This window comes from Lissotriton vulgaris, chromosome 2_1, assembly GCF_964263255.1.
Source record: "Lissotriton vulgaris chromosome 2_1, aLisVul1.2, whole genome shotgun sequence".
NCBI lineage: Eukaryota > Metazoa > Chordata > Amphibia > Caudata > Salamandridae > Lissotriton > Lissotriton vulgaris.
Window position 1 is genome coordinate 1,167,895,450 of NC_141687.1, and position 24,060 is coordinate 1,167,919,509.

Consider the following 24,060-nt stretch of genomic DNA (forward strand, 5'->3'; position numbering starts at 1 on the left):
GGCAGCCGTGGCGCCATCACTACTATCCCCCAACCAAGCTGCTAGCTGTGCTGCCAGCTCGGGGGGCATATCTCCCTTGGACGTCGGGGTGACGACAACGGGGATCGGATTCCCCTCTATTGGAACTGGGGTCGGCGCCTCGAGCGGTGCAGGGGGAACCGGGATGTCTCCACCGGCTGGAACCTTTCTCGGCCTCTTCGGTCTCCCTCCAGCCGGCGCAGGGCCCGAACCCTCCTCCCCGTCTCGCTCTGCCAACCGTTTCTTTATGTCTGCCATATCTTTGAAAAGTGCCCGCACCATCTGGTCGGTCGACATTTTCTTTGCGACTTTCTTTGGCATCTCACCGACGAAGTATCTAGAAGACAAAGAAAAAGATCAAAACACTCAAAATTGGCTCTTCGTTCTGTCCCGAGCTCACGTGTAGCGAGGAGGTGCAGCTTCGGAGCACAAGAACAAGAGGACGTCTTCTGGTCTTGCGTCTCTTTTTATCCATCTTCAGGGCGGGCGTAAACCCGCCCCTGCCCGTCCCGGGGGCGGGGCTGGTTACGTCGGTGTCTAGGCCAGCCCACTCTAGAGCGGGAAAAAAGCGCGCCCCGGCTACGCCGCTTCGGGCATACCAGCCGAGACGCGCCTCCCGCCAAAAAATGGCTTCCCGGGGGGATCGAGGCACTCCGCCATACGTTCGGGGGGACCGAGTGGTCGCCCCTTTCCATTCATTATTCAGTCATCAAATATTGCAAAATGTTACATAGTGTATTTTAGTCCATCATAATATACAATCAGTGTCCTTGTTGAAAATGATAGTCCAGTACTCATATTGAGTTAATTTGCATAATCCAAGATCAAAACAAGGATCATCATTGTATATGTAACCTGAGCATTTTGTTAACCTTGTTTCAATTGTGCTCACCACCTAGAGAAAAATAATTTATAAACACTGAATAAATACATTGGGAAGGGAGTCACCCCATAAAGAACAATCAATCAATCAGCTAATTGTGATGCCAGTTCTTCGCTCATGTTCAAATCTGCAGGCTATTAAAGTCTCCATTTTAATTATATACCTTGATTCAAGTCTTCCCAGCTTTGATGTTCAATTTCGACCCCTTGATTTCGTAGGCACATGATCCATGGCCATAATGCACGAGCATTGCTTTTATGCAGTGGCGTAGCTGGGCCTTGTGCTGCCCGTGGCGGTCCCTGCGTTTGCCGCCTGCGGCAACCTAATGTAAGAGCGTGGGAGTTTGTGATGGCGATTCCTGCGACTGCCGCACCGCAACACACCGCAACCAAACTTGTGCTGCCCTGGGCGGACCACCGCTCCCGCCCCCCCCCTATTGCTATGCCACTGCTTTTATGTAACTGACTGAACTTGCAAGCTACTAGGTAGCTGGTATCCCCATTTCTCATTGCTCGCAAGTCCTCTAAAGCTCTTTTATAGGCAAAATAATGGTGCTACCCGTGTATCTCTTTTGACATGGGCAGGATAATACATAAACCGCAAAATCAGTTCTGCAGTTTAACGCTTTATTTATTTTTTGGACTGTGCTGAGACAGAACTTGTACATTCTTTTCTGCTTTCCCCTACTTTACACGCCTTGAACTTGGAGCATTTCTTGAAGGCTTTCTGTTGCTTGATAACTCATTTTGTTTTCATCTATTTCAAGCTAGGAAAGTGAAATATTGAATGAATGGAATGGTTACCAATATTTTCTTCAATGCAAAAAAATTCTGAAGGGAATGGGTGGGCACAATTGCATAACTGGTTTAACAAACCCCTCCATTCCTAGGGGCTACAAAGCAGTACTAAGTGCAGCAAAACTAACATCTAAGGACCCGATTCAGAAAGTTAAGCTTACACTTCTGTGTAAGTTTGCGCTTTTTTGGTGTTCACAAACAGTGATTTAATAGTGACTTTGCGACTGTGGAGACTCCGCAGTCATTGTGGAGAACTCCGCACACAAAAAAAGATAGGACAGGCCTATTTTTTATGTGCTGAGTTCTCTACCCCAACTGCAGGGTCTCTGTAGTTGGAAAGTTACAATTGAGTCAAAGTTTGCAAATACTAAAAATGAGTACATTTACACAAAAGTGTAAGATTACCTTTGTGAATCAGATCCTTAAACTTTCCAAAATGGCTTCAGACCATGCTATTTGTGAGGTTTTGTGAGACATTAAATCATCACTTCACTTCTACCAAGTAGCTTACTGATGACCAGAATACTATGCAGGGGTTAATGCTTAATTCACTCCAAAGGGAGTACATGGGATGCCTGTTAGGCATGAAGAGTAGTGCCTCATTACATCTACATCCCTTGTCCTCATCCCAGTCATTATTAGTGAGGCGTAACCCATCTCTCTGAGATTCGAAAAATGGCAGGAAAGTATGGTGCAATGGAAGTCCTACTTATACCACCCTCAAGCCATAAAATGGGCTAAATTGCTGTATCTTGATGGTATTTCCTTTGAATAAGACAAAGATTAGAAAAAGTAGGAGGTATGAAGTCTGCATTGACCTTGGACAATCAAGAAAGATGCAGGTGATTTTGTATAAAAACAGCATTCACACTAGTAAGTGGGTTTCTGTTTGTGACTTCTACTATGGCTTAATTTCTGGTGGTCACTTGTTTTATGTGGCAGCTTCCTGATTGTTTTGATGATCGATATTGGGGAACATCAAAAGACGAGATATTACATGCACTCTTCTTGGAGTTCTAGATCTCTGTCATCTGCTAGAAAAAATCTAAATATGACTCAGGTCAATAGGGCTTTAAGTAATTTTAAGCTATTTATTTATTCTGAACCCCCTGGACTGATATAAAGAAATTGGTAGCCTACAGAAAACCTTGCTTTGAAACTATATATGCTGTTTGGTTACACTTAGCTTTTGCAAAATGTAATATGGAATAATTGTTATGCATTATATACATTTTAATATTGTAATCATATACTTTTATGATTCGTAAGAATCGAATAAAGTTTTTTTGAATGAAAAATGACTCAGGTCATGGGGAGAGGCTAACAAAGATTGTGCAGAAGACCTCAGCTTCCCAAAAAAACAAAAACAAATACATCTGCTTATCATCAATTTGAAGTACCAAACAAAAGGTCTGCATCAGAGCCCCTCGGTTTTGTGGATGAAGAAATAGATATTCATCCCAAAGAATAGACTTGCAAGGATATGTTGAAAAAGAATTGTGGGTAATATTCAAGAGAACATGGGGTTCCCTCTACCAGGAGCTCGGAAACCTTGCTTAGACATTTTTAAAAATCTCCTTAGTTGGATTTGCATATTCCTGATGATGTGATAGATGTGGTCCACAGGGAGTGGAAGGACTCAGACATAATCAACATTTCAAGGTTCATGACAAAATTGTACAATCTGGAAAAAATTGAGAAAATGTTTCTAGATGTGATGCATGTGGATTCCATGGTTGAAAGCCTAGTAGAGCATTTATGGCAGAGGAATCCATTCTAAATGATTTTATAGAAAATATAATAGACTCTATGGGAGATCACGTTTTGTAATGAGAGTTGGAATTAATGGAACATATACCGTTCAATCTCTCATTTCCGCCTTTAAGGCACTGTTCAAAGCAAATAAAAGCACAGCAAAGTATTCAGCCATACCAGATGGGATAAGAAGGCAGTTTGAGTTCCTCTCTGACATCTTCTTTGATGTGTGAGGGCTTCAGCTCTAGCAAGTGAAGCATCATTTGCAGTACAAAGAAATATGCTGCTTAGAGAATACATCCAGATTCAACTCTGAAGGTGACTGATCTTAGAATGCCATTTATTGGTAGCTACCTATTTGGAGCAGAATTAGAAAGAAAATGCATACGAATTTCAAAGACAAAACGTTTTTTTTTCCTTTCATTAGTAGCAGTTTTCAAAAACAAGGATCTCCTGTGACTATTCTGAGGACAGTTGCATTTACCAATAGGAGGCCGAATTCACCATTTTCAAAAGGCTTTAGAAATATCTAAATCAGACAAATAGATACTAAAAATGATTAGGAAAAGACATGTCATCAAATATCTATCCCCCCCCCCCGTCAGACGGGTCAGACCCTCTATTTTCAATCTAGAGGGCAGCTTTCTTAGAGACTCTGCAAACCTTGATCCATAAATGTACCATAGTTTCATTCCCTCCCAGAGATGGACAGAGCCTCATAGTTTATTCAATAATTTTTCTATTCTAGAAAGTATCAAGAGGATTCAAGAGTACGATAGATTTTAAACTCCTGAACCACTGAGTATTGTCAAAGAATTTCAAATTGGAGACACTCCAAAAGAGAATTCTGCTAATCCATCCACGTTTTCATGATCAAGGTCAAACTTCAGGATGTGTATTTTCATTTTCCCATAGCGAAAGAATATCAGCAATTGGGTATTCAGAACAACTATTATCCGTTCCAGGTCCTTCCTTTTGGCTTGAAATCTGCCTCTTTAAATATTCACAATAGTGGTTGTTCCAGTAGTGTCTGTGCTTCATTGTCAGGGGTGGGCAACATACTGGACGACTGGCTTCTTCATGCCCCACAGTTCAGGAGACGTTGGAAGGGCTGAGGAAAGTAACTCAGTGATGTTCTTGTCGTGAGCTTTTACGCAATCTCTTGAAACTCTAGGTGACTCAGCACAAGTTTGAATATACTTCTGGACAAATCTACAGATGCTGTTTCTCCCAGATGACAGAACCCTAATACTACATTCCTTGCTGTCCTCCCATCTGGAGATAAAGCAGCCCCATGAAGGATGTGGTTGAATGTGCACAGACATATCGCATCAAGTAGCTTCATGGTTCAATGGATATGTTTACATCTGAACCCACTGATAACTTACTTCATACCCATTGGAAACCAGCATCACAGCATTCAAGGCTTTGGTGTTGATCATACATAAGATAAGAAGTCATCTTCTATTGTGGATGAATATGGTGGATTTATCGAACGGTGTGTCTCTCCATCCAGGTATTCCAAAGGTGATATAACAATGCATGCCAGCACTGTTGGGTGAAGGGCCACATTGGAAGATAAGTTAACTCAAGTTTGTTTGACTGTAATAGATAGTGGTAGAGCCTCAATTGGAAAGAACTGATGACAATGTTCGGAGCATCATGCTTTATTCATCCCATAGTTGTACAACAGTCATGTTTAGTCAAATTAAACAACACAGTGGCTGCATCTCACATCAACCACCAAAAGGATACCTTATCCATCACTAAACTACTAACGAGCACAACTGTGGCTCCTCATGGAGCTTCTTATGTGATGGGTCAATCGCGTGTCAAAGTAATCTGTTTTCCCAGAATCTTGCAATCACCCTTCAAGTGTTCCATGAATTATGTCTATTGCTCAGAGCTTCATCCTTGGACCTCATTGCCTCTTCAGTTAACACCCAAGTTTTACATCCGGAGTGGGGAGAAAGGGACATAGGAAGTGGATGACGGGACATGGGAGTGGATGATGGGACAATTGAATGTCAATTTGCAGGCAGTGGAAAATCTCAAAAAGACCATCCCCTCTACATCCTACGTCATCCTGAAGGTCTAGTCCAAATAACATTATACATTTCAATTTTAAATTTGAGAGGAGATGTTAAAGGCAAACAGTTACCTCAATATCAAGCATAGACCATTTAAAAGTACCCTAGGTCTTCAACTTTGAAACCCTGTTCTCGCCATTGGAGTTCCTTCTAGAAATGGTGTGCTGAGCAGTCCATGTCTCCTTTACTTTGTGAGCCGATTCCCATCCTGGAATTTTTGTGGGGAGGATTTTATCCTAATTTCTAATATTTCTATATGGAGAGAGCAGTGGATGACTATGATTGTGTTTCAGGATTCATGGAACAATCTAGGGGAATGGGATATTTCGCTTACGCGCTTTTAAAGAGGCTTTACGTTGGCTTGACCTATATCTCACCCTCTTGCCTTTCCTTGGGATTTGTTATCTGTCTTGTGAGTATTACAGTTTCACCCTTTTTAGGTCTCGCGTCTAGCGTTACAGTGCGCAGCACTGCATGCGCAGCGCGAGACCTCTTGTACGGGGTTCTGAAAGCTGACCACACACTTGTGCGTGTGATCAGGCTTTCGCCGGCCACCATTGGCTTTAATGGTTTTTCTTTAACAAAATAAGGCACGCAATTGGGCAAAGGCGGGCGCATGTCCCACCTTTGTTCTGCCCATTCCCACCGGTGTCTAGCACGTGCATCAGCGCGGCACAGACAACAGGCTCCCTCGCCCCCGCTCCTCTGTGGTGCGCGCGCACCACTGGTTTCGATTCCTTTGTCCGCTCCTCTGTGGTGCACGCGCACCACTACTTCATTGTAGAGCGGCTCAAATATTGATGTTTTTCAAAAAGATGCACAAAACCATTTTAATTACTGCTGACTTGGAACAATATAAGCAACTGCAATGCAGTGTTCTAGCCCAGATCCTTTTTGTCTGGAATAAATAATAATGCAGTGTACTAGTCTGTAGCCAGGATATGTACCAGTGCTTTCATGCACTCTCTCATAATAATAGCTGACAGACCGGCTCCAATCACTTGAGAGACGGGCTCCTTGGGGACAGGTGAAGATTCCCTTAACTTTAAAGGCATCCTGCTTGCAAGGCTCCGGACTCCTTACTTCCCAGGCGCTGCTGGAGCCACTGTCGCTTGATTCCACGACTAATCCTAATGTCTGCACGCTTGCAGTCGTGCTTGGCATCGAAGCGCCCTGTACTTGTAGGCTGCAGGTATTGGGGCAGAATAAGGCTGCTGCCTCCATTATTTTACTACACCTCAAAGGCGATGTTGGCAGAGTAATCAGTTTAACACGTTTCGTTTCACGCTACAATTGCGTGGCACCGTTGTTCAGGGATAAATAAAGTGATTAGCGCTCTGCCGCTCGAGTGGAATTGGATGTGGCCGCCAACAGCGCTAAGTAATTAGCCTTGGCCGCGTTCTGATGGCAGCACAGTTAACACTGAGTGATTTTGCATTAAACACCAGGCGCTTACAATATGGACATATTTGTGGGGTAAATATGCCACGGAGTCGCTTTATTAAATCAAATTATTTTTTAACTGGAGATACCAAAAAAATACTCTTCTGGAGATAAGGTATGCAAACAACGGGAGGCAGAAATAATGCGTTTTACCTCCCAGTTCATCAGGGTGTAGCCTCTGGCTGACAAAGAACAGGGCCCCTTACAGGACTTCACTCATGCTGGACAAATGACTGTTCTGTTGACTAATCAGTACTGGGAAAAGGAAAGCAACGTCTGTTGAGACAAATGACCCGGCGCTTGTGCGTGGCATTCAGGCATTTGCTTGTTCGTTATGCAGTAGAGATTTTCCTATGCATAAATGCCAGCCTTGAAGAGCCCCACCATGGCCTGCAGCACAAGGGTGCTGACTTTTCAGTCTGTACTTGGCTAAAATACAAGGCCGAAGAATGCCATCAGGCAAAGCTGAGGGGCACATCACTCTAGTTTACACATTAACATTAGCCACTGAATCAAGGGGGACAGTGACACCGTTTCGGCCAGCACCAAGCCTTCAAGGGTCATCGCGGAAGTTTACTGACGCTCCATCCACCTGAGTGTCACTTTAAGGACTGAGACAGCTGTGGAAACTTGGCCACCTTGCTTCTGTTTGACTTTTTTTGAGCTGCCGTCTTCCTTCCCAAATGGTTTCTGATAGGCTAGTTAGTTAAGTATTTGGGAATTCTTGGTATGTATCATGAACCCATTAGGTTTGGAAGCACCTCAGAGTTCCTATATTCATGGTGCCTTCAATATCAATACAAACAAAATATATATCTAGAATAATAAGGGCTCAATGAAGATGGCCCCCTCTATAAAAATAGCTATCTGAAGTTATTGACATATCTCATAATTTCATTTGGGTCAGAAGGCACCTGGTGGTCCGTGTATCTATATTACCTTTAAAATACATATGAACAAGCATTTGCAATGCAATAGATCTCGCATTTACGCAAGTGTAACCTATTGCCATTGTAAATGACAATATCTTTTTATTTATGTTTTAAAATCCAAAAACAAAATAAAAGGCTTAGCCATTTACAATGCCAATAGCTCAAACTTGTTTTATATTCTGTGGATCTGAAATATCTTACAATGACAGTTTCTTTTTTGGTAGCAATTACCTCAGCTTGCATAGTGGGAAAGCTGAAGCACTTCTCTGCTGTATTTCTATCCTTTTTACCTGTGCTGATGGGTTAATTTTTTTGAACAGATAAAACGTTTGACCCTAGTGTAGCTGCAGTAGCAAATATGAGACAGGATATCATTATTCCTATCTTCCTAATCACCAGATGAAAAATGATGTCATTTACTACATGTTAAAAGAGCCATATTGATTTATTTGGATAGGATAAAGAAATTGTATTTCTCAGATTATTTGTTTGTGAACTTTGGTGCAATATATTAAGCAATGAGGCTTCTACTTTTACAGCTCCTTTTCTGAAAGGGAAACAATGAAGATCTTCAAAAAATCTTGCTGCATCATGGGCAGAATTTCAAAGGATGGCTATTTCAGTGATTTGTAGAGCAGTTATTTGGTCTTTTGTTAACACCTTTGTACTTCATCATTACTTACCAGTAATCTTCATTCCTTACACTCTTCTGTGACATACAGCCAGGAGTGGCTCCTCCGCAATGGCAGAGGAGCGTTGCCTCACTGGCTCAGATCCAGCACCCAAATAATAAAACAATATACTATCATTGTTTTATTTTTCAGTTCCTGGCTGAGCCAGCATGTGTAGAGAGGAGCGGGGTTGGGGCCAGGGGAGGTGGGAGGAGGACTGATTGTGCACTTCTAAGGAACCGATTCCGATCTGGGTCAGAAAGCTCTCTGACCGAGCTGGAACAGGAGTGTTTTCCAACCGAGACGGACTCCTGCAGTCCGACCGAGCGAGAACGATGTGGCCGCATGCATGCTGCCGGACTCGGTTTAGTCGGACTCCCACAGTAGTCAATGGGAGCCGGCCGTATGACGCGTACTTGGGCTCCCATTGACTGAATGGGTATGTCTCACACAAGGGCGCCCCCTACAGTGGGTACGTGTCGGTGCCATCCGCACCGTACATGCCTGTGTTGGGGAGACCCTTGGGTCTCCCCCTGTGTCTGAGTCGTAAGGCTGCGGGAGACAGGGGGTCTGACGCAGACCCCCCAGAGGCAGCTTTCCGGACATTTTACACGCCGGAAACTTCGTCTCAATCCAGTTGTCCGAAGCGTGCATCGTACTGGCTCGGTTGGAAATCGCTTCTATTGCACGGCACGGTTTGCTTACGGACGAGGCGGATGGAGCGGTTTAGACCCGGAAACGATTCGGTCAGTGATTTTGCATTTCTCGCATCGTACTTCCTCGCTCGTACAGCTGCACGAGTCGGACGGAGAACATACGTAAGGCTCATACTTTTTCCGGCTGGATCGCATTCGGAGCCCTTCCGAGCGAGATCGGAATCAGCCCCTAAGTGTGCAAGTGTGTTTGGCCAGCCGTCTTAGGCCGGCCAAACACACATGCGCACTTAGGTTTCTCCAACCCAGCTGTATTGAACAGCCGGGTTGGAGAAACAGCACAGACTCCAGGGCCTGAGCGGAGCGTCAAACTAGCCCACTCAGGCCAATCCCTGCACTGTTCTCATAGCATGAGAGCAGCCCGGGGATTGCACAAAGAGCCTGTGATACTGTCCCAGTGTCTGCTGGGACCAGGATGAAGAACACTGAGGCATGACGCAGGAGGCATCTGGCAGTTCAGGTGAGTTTTCCTTTCTTTTTTTTAATTATCATTATTAAACTCCACCCCTGCGCTCCCCCACCCACCCCAACACCTTTTGTTTATGGTGCCTACCACTGCATGCAGCTCCCCAATGGACAGGCACAGCTAACCAAAATTTACCCTTGCTTGCTCCCATATGCAAAGCTACAGTCACAAAGAAGCTGCGTGCCACTAACAGAAGTGGTCCCAGGCATTAAAATATATATTTCCAATAAAATTCTAGAGAGAAGAATATTGGTAACGCTTCTTTTCTGTTGAAAGAGCAGCAGTAAAAGAGGAAGGACTTTCGAAAGCTAAGAATTTTTGTGGACATTGTACGTAATATGTGACGCCTGTCTTGAGACAAAATAAAGATATATACATGAAGAGGGACTGGGGGATACATCATATTTTACCACTAACTTAGTAAAAATGTTAATGGGTGAGCTGATGACACCTCAAACGGGCCCTTTTATGAGTGACTCTGGTCTCTACTCGACTGATCTGAACCTAGATATCGGTGACTGTCCCCCAGAAAAAAAGGGGAACCGGGACCCATTCATGTAAACTGAGCTTTCACTGCTATTACTAATCTTGTGAGGACGGAATCCCAACCCCACTGGAGATATAAATCCACCCAGAAAGGAACAGACAACTGACCCATTACAGAACTGACCCGAAACAACTATAAACTGTCACTCAATAACCCACCCAGACTGGAAAGAACTGCAGGGCACTGTATCCATGAGGAGGTCGTTCTCAGAAAGAAGGTGGTCCCGGTCTGTTAGGCATCTGAACCCACCCACCCGGGTGGCAAGGGAGTGGCAGTACTGACCCATTTGAGATTTGCACCAAAACAGACACTTAGAGACCCCAAAGGATTAACTCCTTCCATGCCACGGCGCTCTGGTGCTCATGATGAGCTCAGCTCGTCATGAGCCGTGGAACGCTCGCATGCGGGGATGATTCCCCTGCTGTGCTGAGCATTCCACGGGAACGGGTGTGGTCATGACGAGCTGAGCTCGTCATGAGCAGAGGAGCGCCGTGCGTGCCCCCCTACCTCCCAGCACAGCGGGAAAATAACCCCCGCAGCGAAGGGGTTAATGGCCTTACACCACACAGCGGTAAATGTTCCTTTTAGAATGGGGTCTCATATCCATTGAGGATGTGAATCCACCCGGACAGGATCACTTCCAGTGCAAGGGTCTCAGCCCACACACAGGAAGTAGACACAACAGAGGAGTTATTGGTCCTGAGTAGTGGTGGTCTGCAGTTACATAAAAACTCAGTGAGATTCTGAGGGGTTCCACAAACCAGCTGAATTAAGCATGTTGCTCAGCTCGAGCTGATTTTTAGCGCTGGGAGCTTCATCCATGTTGAAAAATCAACACGAACAGCACCATGTGTGTGACAGAAGGCACTGCTTCTCCAGTCGCGGCTGGCATTAATCGCGGGCAGGGGCTCGCCCAGGGAGGGGGGTGCGGGTAAATTTAATAATTAATTAAAAAAACTTTACCTGTTTGTCCGCCAGGTCCGGCGTTTACATAGCTCCAGCTCCTGCCTCTGGCAGGAACAGGATGTAGGCAGCCTCCCTCCCCTCCCGTAAGCCAATCACGATACTTAAATTGCAGCTTTGTGATTGGTGGGGACATCGCACAGTCAGGCACCTATGGTGAGGCCATTTTCTCCATGTAGGCTGCATTCCAGCCAGTATGGAGAAAGGGCAGAGTGAGTATGACTGGTTTGGGCGGCCCCTGAGGGCCGACCAAACCATTCATGTTCACTCGGGAGTGGGCACACCACTCCTCCCCTGCCCAGTCCTGTTCGGAGAGCAGCCCCGCCAACCCGCCCGCAACCAAAGACTTCTGCTTTCTCGCAGTGCAAGAAGGAGAAACATAAAATTGTAGTTTTCCCATTGTAGGTTTTTGCTTTGCGGCTGCCCGAAGCCACCCGGTGGCCATCAGGAGGGCGGCCCTTTAGTCGCAGAGGGCTTCCCCCGCCCCTCCCCCCACCGTACTCCTCCCCTCGTCAGGAGGAGTCCGGGGCAGAGCGAGAGTAGGGGCTGTGATGTCATGTCCGGTGCAGCAGGCAGGGAGAGGGGTACTTAAGTCCCCTTGTCATCTTACTTGCCTCTTTGCTGCACCGGATGCGTTGTGAGGGCCTTGTATATGGACACACAATTTTGCCGTTGGTGTGCCCTCTGGTAGCACCAGAGGCCTGGTCTGGCGTCGGGTGCTGTATTTCCCGCCGGCCTGCTTCTCTCGCGGTGAGTCGGGGTTATAAGGTTGTGATTGTGGTCACCGTTGCTTGCCATGGAAACAGCAGGGGTGCAGAGGCCTTTGCCGCGGGTCGCCAAAGCCCCCGCCCTGCACCCCGGGTTGGTCCTCCAGGGCACGGCCTCTGTATTTTTAGGGATATGTAAGCCCCCGTTTCTGGGCACATGTTTTTACTTGTGTGGGCGCTGGTGCGGGGTATCATGGGAGGACTCCGAGGGGGAGATGCTGCTTTCCACCGTTGTGAGAGCGATAGATTGCATTCATCTCCTGTAAGTTGCATGCGGTGCCCTGCAGCCCGGGTGGTCCTCTGGTCTCGGTCTCCATTGTTCGGGGGCTGGTGGGGGTGCGAGTGTTTTATATTTGAGGGGCTTTGGTCTTGATTCACCGGAGAGGCTACTTAAGATGGGAGCGGGTTGCCGTTCTCCTGGGTCGCGCGCATAAGTAATTGTCCTTTTTGGTTACCTCGAGGTTGGGACGGGCATGGGCCTACTGCCATGCCCCTGGTTTAAGGTTGCAGCACGTCTGCGGTGGACTTCAGCTTCAGAACTGTTTCAGTGTGGCGGGCTGGTTCCCAGACCGCCGGTAGGAATGCCTGTAAGGTTATGCCCGCGGGGCCCGAGTAGGTTTGGGGCACGGTTGTCCACGGTCCGCGAACAGAAGTGCAGTGGCAGTCCAGAATTGCAGAGTGAATCAGAGCTGCAGCTCTGATTCACTTTCCAGCACGACTCCGAGGACGAAGGACCCGTTGTCTAACCCGTGAAGTAGAGGCGCAAATCAAGCCCGCTCCGCGGAAAACCAGAAGCATGGACTAAACGTTAAAACAGCCGCTGACGTCAGTGCAGCCCCTGTATGCACACCACGGTGAAACCTTTGAAACCTTGACTTCTCTAGTCTTGAATTATGTGACTCTGGTTCAATTGCTAAAGAACCAGTACAGGTCCTGAGGAGAACCCTATTATTCGTACGGGTTCGAAACGCGTCGACCACCTTTCCCACGTATCTGGCCCACATCTCTTGCGTTAGAAATCAGCTTATGTATCAACCTCTCTAAGAAGAATACTCCTATTCAGAAATTCAGTTGAAAAGACTTTAGGAATATTTCTCTAAAAAACACCAAGGGATTCATCCGACTGATTTATGACCGATACGGGGTTTCATGTACTTTTGTATTTTTGTATCTAGTTGTTGTTTGCATTGTTTTACTGATTTTTGTGTATGCAAGTGTTTTGTATGATTGGAAGGCCACGAATGTTGAGAGTGTGTAAATAATTTTTTCACATGTAATTGTTGTTCACTGTACATATATATATATAAAAAAAACTGTCGTTCTTTCCATGCACTAAAAACATTGTGTTACTTATAAACAAAAATATTTTTCGAAAAGAGGAATAAATCCCTAGTTGCTAAATGATTTTGCAGGTTGTTTATGCTTTATTCTGAACACCAGTTAGACTCATCCTTGTTTGCAAATAACCTTTCTCAGCAGAGGCGCTTGTGTTGCTTTTTAGTTCAGTTTGGCTCAGCCGTGCTGAGTAACGAGTCAAGACCCTTGGGTGTTTTGAGGTCAGCTTGAAGGCAGGGGAGGCGGAGGTTGTGCTGAGACGTCAAGTATTGGAAGAGCTCCGATTAGCCTGACGTAACATTCAAATATTTATTCATGTATCTGCCCCATCAACAGCTTATGAGGAGGGAGGTGGTTACCTAGCCCCCGTAGCTGCAACCTGACTTGCGCCTGTTTGGCGTGGCAGCAGGGATGTCTTCGATCCTTGGGATACATTGCATCCTGGGTAATTTGTGTGTTCCCACAACTTGCATATTTTCGGAGGTGGTATCTTTCCTGCTCAATCGTATGGGGCCTTTGGTTGCTAATTTCCTTATACATGGCCCCTGCCCCATGGCCGTGAATTCAGATTGGTGGATTGGGGGCGGGGCTTTTAATGAATGTGGTATCTCTAATGCAGGGGCAGCGCTCGTATACCACCCTATCCCAATGGGGGCTGCATGAATTTTCTTCAGTATTTGGGCCCTTGACACTGGTTTGTCGGAGGCTGTGGGCACGCAGCGCAGCGCGTATGTCATCCATTAGGGGGGTTTGCATGTCCTCCTCTGGTCCCATATGAAGGGGCGGGTATCGAGGCATGCTCCTTGCTGTATTCTGGGCGCGTAGCAGAGCTGGGCTGCGCGTAGGGCGACTACTAGAGGGGTGTTGCAGGTCCTCCTCTGTTCTCAAAGGGGGCTGGTAATTGGGCATGCTCCTGGCTGTATTCTATGCACGTAGCAAGGGCATGGATATGTAAGGGCGGGTTACCGCTTTCACCCCACTGGGGATGCAGTGTTTGCCATGACTTTTACCAACACTTGATAATTTATGACTACAGGGCGACTACCCAGGCATGTGCTTGTAGTCCTACATTTCTATCATGAAATTGGATATTGCAGGGGTGAGACCCAACACACTTTTCCGGCCTCTCCAAGACCCAGCACTGGCCAAGTTATTATCGTATATACATTGTAGTTACTGCCTCCGGGATAGCAATTTAATTTTGAATGGGTCCAGATGCACCTGAGAGCATATCTTCAGGGCACCCTGAGTCTGAGGCACAATTGAGATACGTTTGCGAACCTGTTTGACACCATCCAATTGCAGCTGTAGCTCAGCTTCATAATGGCTGGTTGATGCCTCTAAGTAGGGGCAGTTACCTCAGCTAAGACAGTAGTACCCACCCTTTCACCGTGGCAGCTTAGCGAGTGGGGAGTTGGCACCTGACAGGTGCGATGGACTCGAGAGGTTAAGGAACCGCTGGTTTTGAGAACAGGGGTCAACGTTGTAGTAAGGAACATCAAGCATGCACATATTCTAGATTGGGCAGGTAGCGGGTTGTCTTTTCCCACCCTCCGTTCCCTCTGTCCTGTCCGCTACCGGGTACCATTAGCAGAAGTTGGGGAGAGCCTGCCCTCACCCAAGGGTGCTCAGTGAGTGAGGGACTAGTCCAAATATGTTGCATTTATGAATGTGTAAAAGGTTGCTATTAGCTACGCATAGCGACAGGCCGAGGTATGGCGGGATGGTCCCTGGGTTTCAGGGATAGTTTCATGATTGTCAAGCTCAGCGGATGTTGCAGGCTTCACAGGCTGGTGTGGCCGCAGAGCTTAGGGCAGCCTACTATTCCAACGCTTCAGTTAGCATTCCAACAGCACGGCAGTTGTTGGTACATGGGAAGAAAGTTTTTCTATCACCCGGCACCAGAACACTATGTCAGTGAGGACCCACTCGCCTACCGGGTGCCTCGGGCAGGTGATACTCAATACAGTTCCTGCAGTCCCATTTTTGGAATGAAGCAGTGCCTGGTTATCACTAGGTGTAACGGGAGGCAAGACCAGCAGCCAGGGGTCCCCTGGGCAGGTGCTCGTAGCAAGGAATTTGCTAGCTGCACCAGCCCACCAAGTAAGCAGGCACGTCTTCATGTGGGCTGACACTACGGGACATCAAATATTGTTGGCTTTCCTAGACTTATCAGGAAGACGATTTCATCAGGAACGTTGCGCGCTAGCTGACATCGTTTTGACTGTAGGGGCTTAGTGCAGGCACTAGGGGTCTCCCATTTGCCGGATCATTCGGTCCTCGCAAAGCGCCATGTGGTCTTCGAGCTTTCTGCTTGAGATTCCATAGGGCTTTTCAGCCCACACCATAACTACTGCAAAGACTGGCAGGGGGAGGTCCCCCAACACTTCCTGGTCATCCACTTGGTTGTTCACAACAACCGCTGGTGGAGATTCTATTACCTGTGCACGTCCATACAGACACTCAGTACCAGGTCAACTGGATTTTAGCTGGGCATAAGTCGCTAGCGTGTCATTCTCCCCATGCCGGCAACTGCTCACAGTGTCAGCATTTTGCTGCCTGGGCAGGCTGGGTGCAGCCACCACAGATTATCGGACCAGGCAACAGTCGGGAGGTGGGGGGACTTTTGCAGTCCTTTCCACCCCCCTCCCTAGCAGGGTTACTAGGTGACTTCCTCTCTCGTCTATGCTAGACGGGAGAGGAAGTTTTTGCATCACCATTTATAGGGTGCCAGGTGACAAGAACCAGTAATAAGGTTAATCCAGGAGTGCCCTGGCATATCGACTGGTATCTTTTCAAGGGGAAGAGATATAAGTTAGGCACCCAATCGCTTGCAACATAGCACACTGGGGCTGGCGGTGTTCTATTGCAAGTACATAGAGTACCTGGGGAGACAATTACAGGTGGAATTCCCATAAGGGATTAGGGTACAGGCGAGGCATGCGATGGAACAGCCTCACACTGGGCATACTTCTTGGGGGCAACAAGCTCAATAACTCAGGTAGGCCCAGGTTACTCCACAGGGTAAAGGACCTGGGGGAGGTCTGTAATCTCATGGTGCAATGTGAGGTGTGGTGGTCAGAGATCGCGTCACGTAAGATGTGGCAAGGTGCCAAACCCTGCGAGGCTGAAGATCGGTCTAGGAGACCTGTAAGGAGGCACGTTTTGAGTCAGGACAGGATCAAGGGCCACTTTAAGGTGGACGGGGTCACCTCTCGCCTGTGAGGATGGATCTTTTGCTCCTATAGCTACAGGAGGCATTGCATTGAAAGGTTGCAGGTAAAATAGGAAGCTAGGGAAGTGGGGGGCCTGTGCGACGACGGTGGCCACCGCCCTTGGCTGTGGCGGACTTACAGGGCGATCTGGAAGCAGAGAGGTGCAGAAGGGTACCTCTGCTGGCACATAGGGGTGCCAGAGCCTAACACCAGGGGCCTCAGGGAAGGTTCCTGGAACTCGTGCCGGCGCCCCAGTAGTCCTTCGGGCGGTTGTGGGCCTGTGCAACCGGGGGTTTGCCTAGCTACGCTCCGCCCCACATGGGGCGTGAGGATAATCATTACCATAAGGGGCAGCACATAGGTGGTTCGCCAAGGTGCTGCTTGGCTCAACAGGCGGGCAGGTGGCGAGAATGAGGCCTGCCCTTGGATCGCCAGCAAGATAACCCACCATGATTACATAACGTTGTATGTAATAAACCTGCAGCAACTTTTTCCCAATCTAACACTGGTGTCCTGTGTGTTATTGGCGGGATGTGCATGGTATGTTGTGGGGCGGGGGGTCCTGTTGCCATGATGTGACTATGCGGCTGCCCGAGGCCACCCGGTGGCCATCAGGAGGGTGGCCCTTTAGTCGCAGAGGGCTTCTCCCCCACCCCCGCGCACTCCTCCCCTGGTCAGGAGGAGTCCGGGGCGGAGCGAGAGTAGGGGCTGTGATGTCATGTCCGGTGCAGCAGGCAGGGCGAGGGGTACTTAAGTCCCCCTCGCCATCTTACTTGCCTCTTTGCTGCACCGGATGCGTTGTGAGGGCCGCGTATATGGACACACAATTTCCCACCCGACCGCTCACCCTGTGTGTCGACTTTGGGGGGACGGTATGAACGTATTGATGTTTAATTTCTCATTGCAGGCGGAGTTACAGGGCGATCTGGAAGCAGAGAGGTGCAGAAGGGTACCTCTGCGGGCACATAGGGGTGCCAGAGCCTAACACCAGGGGCCTCAGGGGAGGTTCCTGGAACTCGTGTCGGCGCCCCAGTAGTCCTTCGGGCAGTTGTGGGCCTGTGCATCCGGGGGTTTGCCTAGCAACGCTCCGCCCCACATGGGGGTGAGGATAATCATTACCATAAGGGGCAGCACATAGGTGGTTCGCCACGATGCTGCTTGGCTCAACAGGCGGGCAGGTGGCGAGAATGCGGCCTGCCCTTGGATCGCCGTAAGATAGCCCACCATGATTACATAACGTTGTATGTAATAAACCTGCAGCAACTTTTTCCCAATCTAACACTGGTGTTGAGGTTCTGTGAATTCTGAACCCGTTTCATAAAGGTCATGGTATCGTTACAAATTTGGTAGTAGCGAACCGTAAATGGCGAGTACGGCAAGTACGAGTGTTTTCGTCATGTTAGACCGATGGATTCACTACGTATTTAGGGATTTCGTTCTGAACCCTCGGGTTCCATTTTGTGTACGGCAGCCAGTTTGTGGTTGCCCTCACATAGGCCGGTGACTACGGCCGAACGAGTCTTTGGTACATGTACACCTTTAGCTGACTTCTAGATGACCTGAACGAACTGACCTCGTTGTCTGAAGCTAACCTTGCTAAGCCAGTTCCTTGTCCGGTAGCTGATCGAGATAGAAATCAAAGAGCAGGACATTGTTGAGTTTATTTTACACGCACACACCCCTTTATCTTGCTTCACATCTGTTTCTGTTCCTTCTTTTATGGTCTGTTTATGGTTTGGGTTGTGGTCTTTTATTATGGGTTTGTCCGGCCTGTCAGAGCAAGAATGTTAGGCTTTCCAGTGTAATTGATGGTGGGCTGGACAACTGAAAAGTGGGTTTGTCGTCATCCGATACCTGTTGCAATGTTACCTATGATTGGACAATTCGTAAATAATGGGTGGTTGTCAGGAATGTGATTTTTAGCATAAAAGACAATGTCTCGCAATACGAAAACTGAGCAGTCTCTAGCGAACCTACGTGTGTCGTACTTCATAGACTTCTGTTCCTGGTTGCAGCCAATAAATTTGATCTTTGACGTCACCGAGATTGGCTGATATTCATCATTAACACAGCCAAAAGGGTAGCAGATGCTATCCTTGTAGAGATTCAGGTGTTGGAGGGTCAGATCAAGGCTACTTGCAGTACTTTGTTTAAAAAACGCATGGACGAAACCAACAAAGCCAACAAAGAATACAAAGATAACATACTAGCAAGTAAGATGGACAAATTCAAAAAAGATCTAGAACGCTTCTCCCTAGTTAAAGTCTACCCCTACACCAGTGACAATTATGAAGCTCCAGGATTTAACAGCAGAGGGAAACGGTACGGGTCTAACTATTCGACCTCAGGATCCGATTCAAGTGATTCAGAAACACCAAACCGTGCTGGGACATCGACTGGACTAGATGGTCAACAACAACGACCCTTTAAACTGGGTGGCCGACAGAGAGGGGGCATATATAACCAATACCCAGGGAATTATCCAAATCCGGGACCGTGGTGGCATCCAGGTCCGTGGGGGTTTCAACCTCCACCACCGTATGCGCAGCAAAAGAATCCATTCGGACAACCCCCCCAGTTTTTTCCTTACCAGTCTTTTTTAGGACGTGGCCGGGGAAAAAAAACGGGGAAGGAAAAGAAGACAACAAACGGTCCAATGGGATCCCGACATCTCAGTCCCCAACACACGGAGCAGGAAAGCAGCTCAGCAGAGCAACAACACAGAGACGATCGGGACCTAACTGTGAACCTTAGCTCCCGCAACCTTACACCTGTTGAACAGACAGTTCTGGGAAAGGGCTTAGGATTCGTCCCTACAAATAAGGGAGACCCTTTTCTGATCAGAACTGAACTTGAGAAAATTTTCCGCAAAGTACGTTTACATTTTTTCTTTAAGAACAAAACTGAACTTTCTGACAGTGGTAAAGACGAACCCACCAACACCGGGTTGCGACCAAAATCTACCTTTACCCCGATGAGCCATCAAGTACCATCGCTTGTAACTACTTTTGAACAAGCCGTCAGATATTACATCGCACTAATGCAAGACACAGAGAATCGAACAATCCAAAACTTCTCCAAATCAAAAAGACAGGCTCTCACCAGTCTCACCAAAGATCCGACCATCATAATAAAACCGGCGGACAAAGGGGGAGCGACGGTAGTTTTAGATATGGCCCAATATCGACAAGAATGTCTAAGACAACTGGACAACCAGCAATTCTACCGACGTCTATCTGAGGACCCTACGCCACGTCTACTTTCAGAGATTAAGAACCTGGTGGATGAGGGACTGAATGAAGGGTGGATTACATCTCAGGAAGCTAGATTTTTGGTAACAGAGAATCCTGGTATTCCTGGTTTCTACTGTCTACCAAAGATCCATAAGGCCATCAGACCACCACCTGGGCGTCCCATCATTTCTGGGATTGGCTCTCTTTTAGAGCCTCTTTCTACCTTCGTAGATGTCTTTCTTAGACCCCTTGTAAAGAAAATGCCAACATATTTGGAAGACACAGCTGATGTCCTCAGACTGTTACCCAGTGTAGAATACAATGTTGAGACCGACCTACTAGTCTGCTTTGACGTTGAGTCTCTCTACACCTGTATACCCCAGCAAGACACCTTGGATACCATCAGACACCTCCTGTCGTCAGAAGAGTTGGATAGTATCACTCCTGTGAACTTCATTCTTGCATGTGCTGAAATAGCAATGAAAGAAAACTTTTTCAAATTCGAGGAACAATTTTTTCTTCAAATCTCCGGACATCGATGGGGAGTGTTTTTGCCCCAAGCCTCGCCAACCTCTATGCCCATCAATTCAAACAAGATCACATTCTCAACCATAGTAACCCATTCTTCCATCAAGTGGTACTATGGAAGAGATATATAGATGACATTTTGATGGTGTGGCGAGGGACTGAAAGAGAGATTGAGTCCTTTCATCAATGGCTGAACGAGCGTAATCAGTATCTCAACTTTACGGTGGAATACAGCCAGGTCAGACTTTCTTTTCTAGATCTGTCCATTTTCCCAGAAGCAGGTGGTTTGCAGAGTGAACTATTTTCTAAACCTATGGCAAGGAATTCCCTGCTGCTTTTCAATAGCCACCACCCACGCTGCTTAAAAGAGAACCTTCCAGTAGGACAATTCCTCAGAGTCAGGAGGAATTGCTCATCTCAGACACTATTCAATAAACATGCCACTACCCTCTCTACCCAACTGCAGGAACGCAAGTATCCTTCACACCTTGTGAAAAGAGCGTGGAAACGAGCCTCGAACAACAATCGCGAGGCTCTGCTGGACAGACGTCCACCCAAACCACCTCTTGAAAGATTAACATTCGTCAGCACTTTTAATGCACAATCCAACAGACTCCAAAAATCTGTGCGTAAACACTGGGGTATTTTAAACACCACGGATGCCAATATCCCTTTACCCCTATTCTCATTCAAAAGAGCACCCAGCTTACGAGACACATTGGTCCACACGAGACCAAGGATACAGAACATTGAGAGACCGACGACTCTATGGGACCTACCTCCGGTTACTGGTCACCATCCATGCGGATCATGTAGTGTTTGCCCCCAGACCAGCAAAACCAACTCGATTGATCTAGGGACAGGGAGGACCTGGGTTCTCAAAAAACACACAAATTGTAACACAGAAAATGTTATTTACATGATCACATGTCCGTGTTCCCTCAGATACATTGGATACACTACTCGTAAAATTAAATTAAGAATTGGGGAACATAAGAGCACTATCAGGTGTCATAAACAGGCGACGAAACTCACGAGTCACTTTCTGAATTGCAAACACACAGCAGATGAAATGAGATGGGTTGTTCTAGAACATCCTTATATTCCCTCTCATATAAGTGATGTATCAAAATTCCTTTTCAAAAAAGAACAGAAGTGGGTCTTCCAGCTCCAAACTGTTTCTAAGGGGCTCAACGATGATATACCGTGGGCGTCTTTATAACTACGCCCCACTTGATTTCAATCGTTCTTTAGGATACTGTACATTTTTTGCCTTAATCCTAGTTGATCACCTCCTTTGGGCATTAAACAATATATCTGCACTCTCATAACACAGTGTCAAAAACATCATCTACCACAACTCAAATAGTCATTATTTTACTATATATAGGTATATTAGTGCATTAAATGCTCCTGAGTCCACCTCCGTTCACCTTAGACATGAGCTCTCACTCTTACTTCTACAATTCTTAAAGAGTGTAGTCAGGGTACATTACATCATGCAAAACACGAGACCACTCAGTCTCTTAAAACCATAAGCTTGATTTGTTTAACCCTTTCGATGCTGATGACGAGCTCAGCTCGTCATGATGCACAGTTGAGCTGTGCTGATGACGAGCTGAGCTCGTCATGAATATAGGAGAAGTGCAATTTTCAGCACAGGGGGGGAAAACGCCTAGCAGCCAAGGTGTTAATTTAATGACCTGATCCGTCTAAATCCCCATATATTTCCACATTAATTTTGGGAACAAACTGCAGCGTGCCATTCATTCCTTTTTGAGACACCAAGCGCCGCTAGAGGAGTTAGCATGCATGCGCGACTCCCTCGCTTTCTTCAAATACAGCAGTGCCGTAAGAATAGCCAGCACGCATGCGCGAGCTCTGCTACTCCTTCGCGCATGCGCACCGCGTAGGGTCTCGCTGTTTCACGCATGTACTGGCGCTGAGACATTAACAAACCCTACGCATGCACATTACTAGCTCTACCTGCGTGCGCAGATGCCTAAACACTGGCCCCCAGCCTTGTTCACAATAGAATGTTGGCGCATGCGCATTAGCCTCGCGCTATTTTCCACTCTCGGCCAGCTGAAATTAATTACCCAATTAACTCGGGTATATAAGGAGCAGGCAGTCTCATTCCCAACTACCTCCACTCCTGCTCGGACGCTGGCCCTCGAGGTACCGACGGACAGGTATGGCTCCATGACCATATCACCTAACCAGTAGGGATCTGTGCCTTCTTTCTAGTGCTTTGAATATTTGGATACTTGGCTTCTATGCAAGAACCCATTAGAGCCCAACCAACTTGGCATAGAGCCACTAGGCTCTTGGTAAACATTTCCTCAGTTAGACCTAGAGGATGCCTTTCTAAATTGGAGTTCTTTTAGTTTTAATTTCTAAAATTGGATTTTACATTACAATCATTTGCCATTTACATGCTTGGTCATCACCATGTCCTCCTTAGGGGTTGAGTCTCCTTTTTAATTAACTGGTATTTGTTAGTGAATAATTTTGGATTAGTTGAGTATGATTACTGTGTACCTTAAAAAAGTTTTTGAGGTCCTTTTATACTTTTCCATCTCTGACAGAGCGGGGCCTCCTTCTTCCCGAGTAGGTGCCGGGTGAGGTGAGGTGTTCTCCCACAGAACGCTGGGTGAGTGATAACTTACAGTTATATGTTGAAATCCTGAAAATTGATGGGACTAAAATCAGGAGAACTTTATAGCTTCTGAAGGGCGAAGAGAATCTCTCTGTCGCCTTGCCTGTTTTTGTTGTGTTGTGCTTTAATCACCAATATACCACATGCGTCTCTCACACTTTGTTGTTGTTTTTTCACTCTAGGAGAATCACGAATAGTTGGATAAATACCTGAGAACATTTGGGCTCAAAGTTCTGGTAGGATTAATCCAAATTGTTAATATACTTAGTTTTGACAATAATGCAGATGCTTAACATCAATTGGTCCTGAAGAAAGCTTGGACTCTTGGTCCATATAAGCTGAAACATGTCGACCTCTATGCACTGCGCCGCTATGTAGTCATTCTTTAAGACTATTGGGCGCTACTTTTAACCTTGACCCTGAGATAATACTCAATAAACATATTTTTTGTCTCAGGAGCCAATTTTATGTATATTTCACCTTCCTTTTTCACGAGCACTGCATCCATCAGTCCTTCCTTTGAAATACTGTGGTTTGGAAAAGTATTTTTCAAAATCCATCTCCGCATCATTATCAGGTGCGCTGGGAGAGATCTGGGTTTATGACATGTATCCCACATGACGATACTCCACCATAAAGGGTGAGCTGATGGGAATTTTTTCCAACCCGCATTATCATTGTGATGACATGTTGGTCTAGCGGTCTTTTGGCGCGACACAACACACAGGAAATCATTTGGACCAGGTAACTCTTGTTTGTTTTCTCAATTGGTATAGGGGTTTGAGCTACCGTGGTCGTTAAAATTCCCCTGGGACCCCCCCACCTGCTTCTTTTTAGTATTTAGTGCAACTTCCGTTGCGGGTCTTGTCTACATATCACATTACTCCATACAGGGCATTGTCCCTGTTACACGCTCAACCAGTTGATATATGTTTTGAGACTCCCCCTTAGTGAACCATGGCCGACTTTGCTTGTCTGGCATTTGATGATGATATGTTGAAATCAGTCCTAGATGATAATCCCTGTCTTTTAGATTCATTGCCCA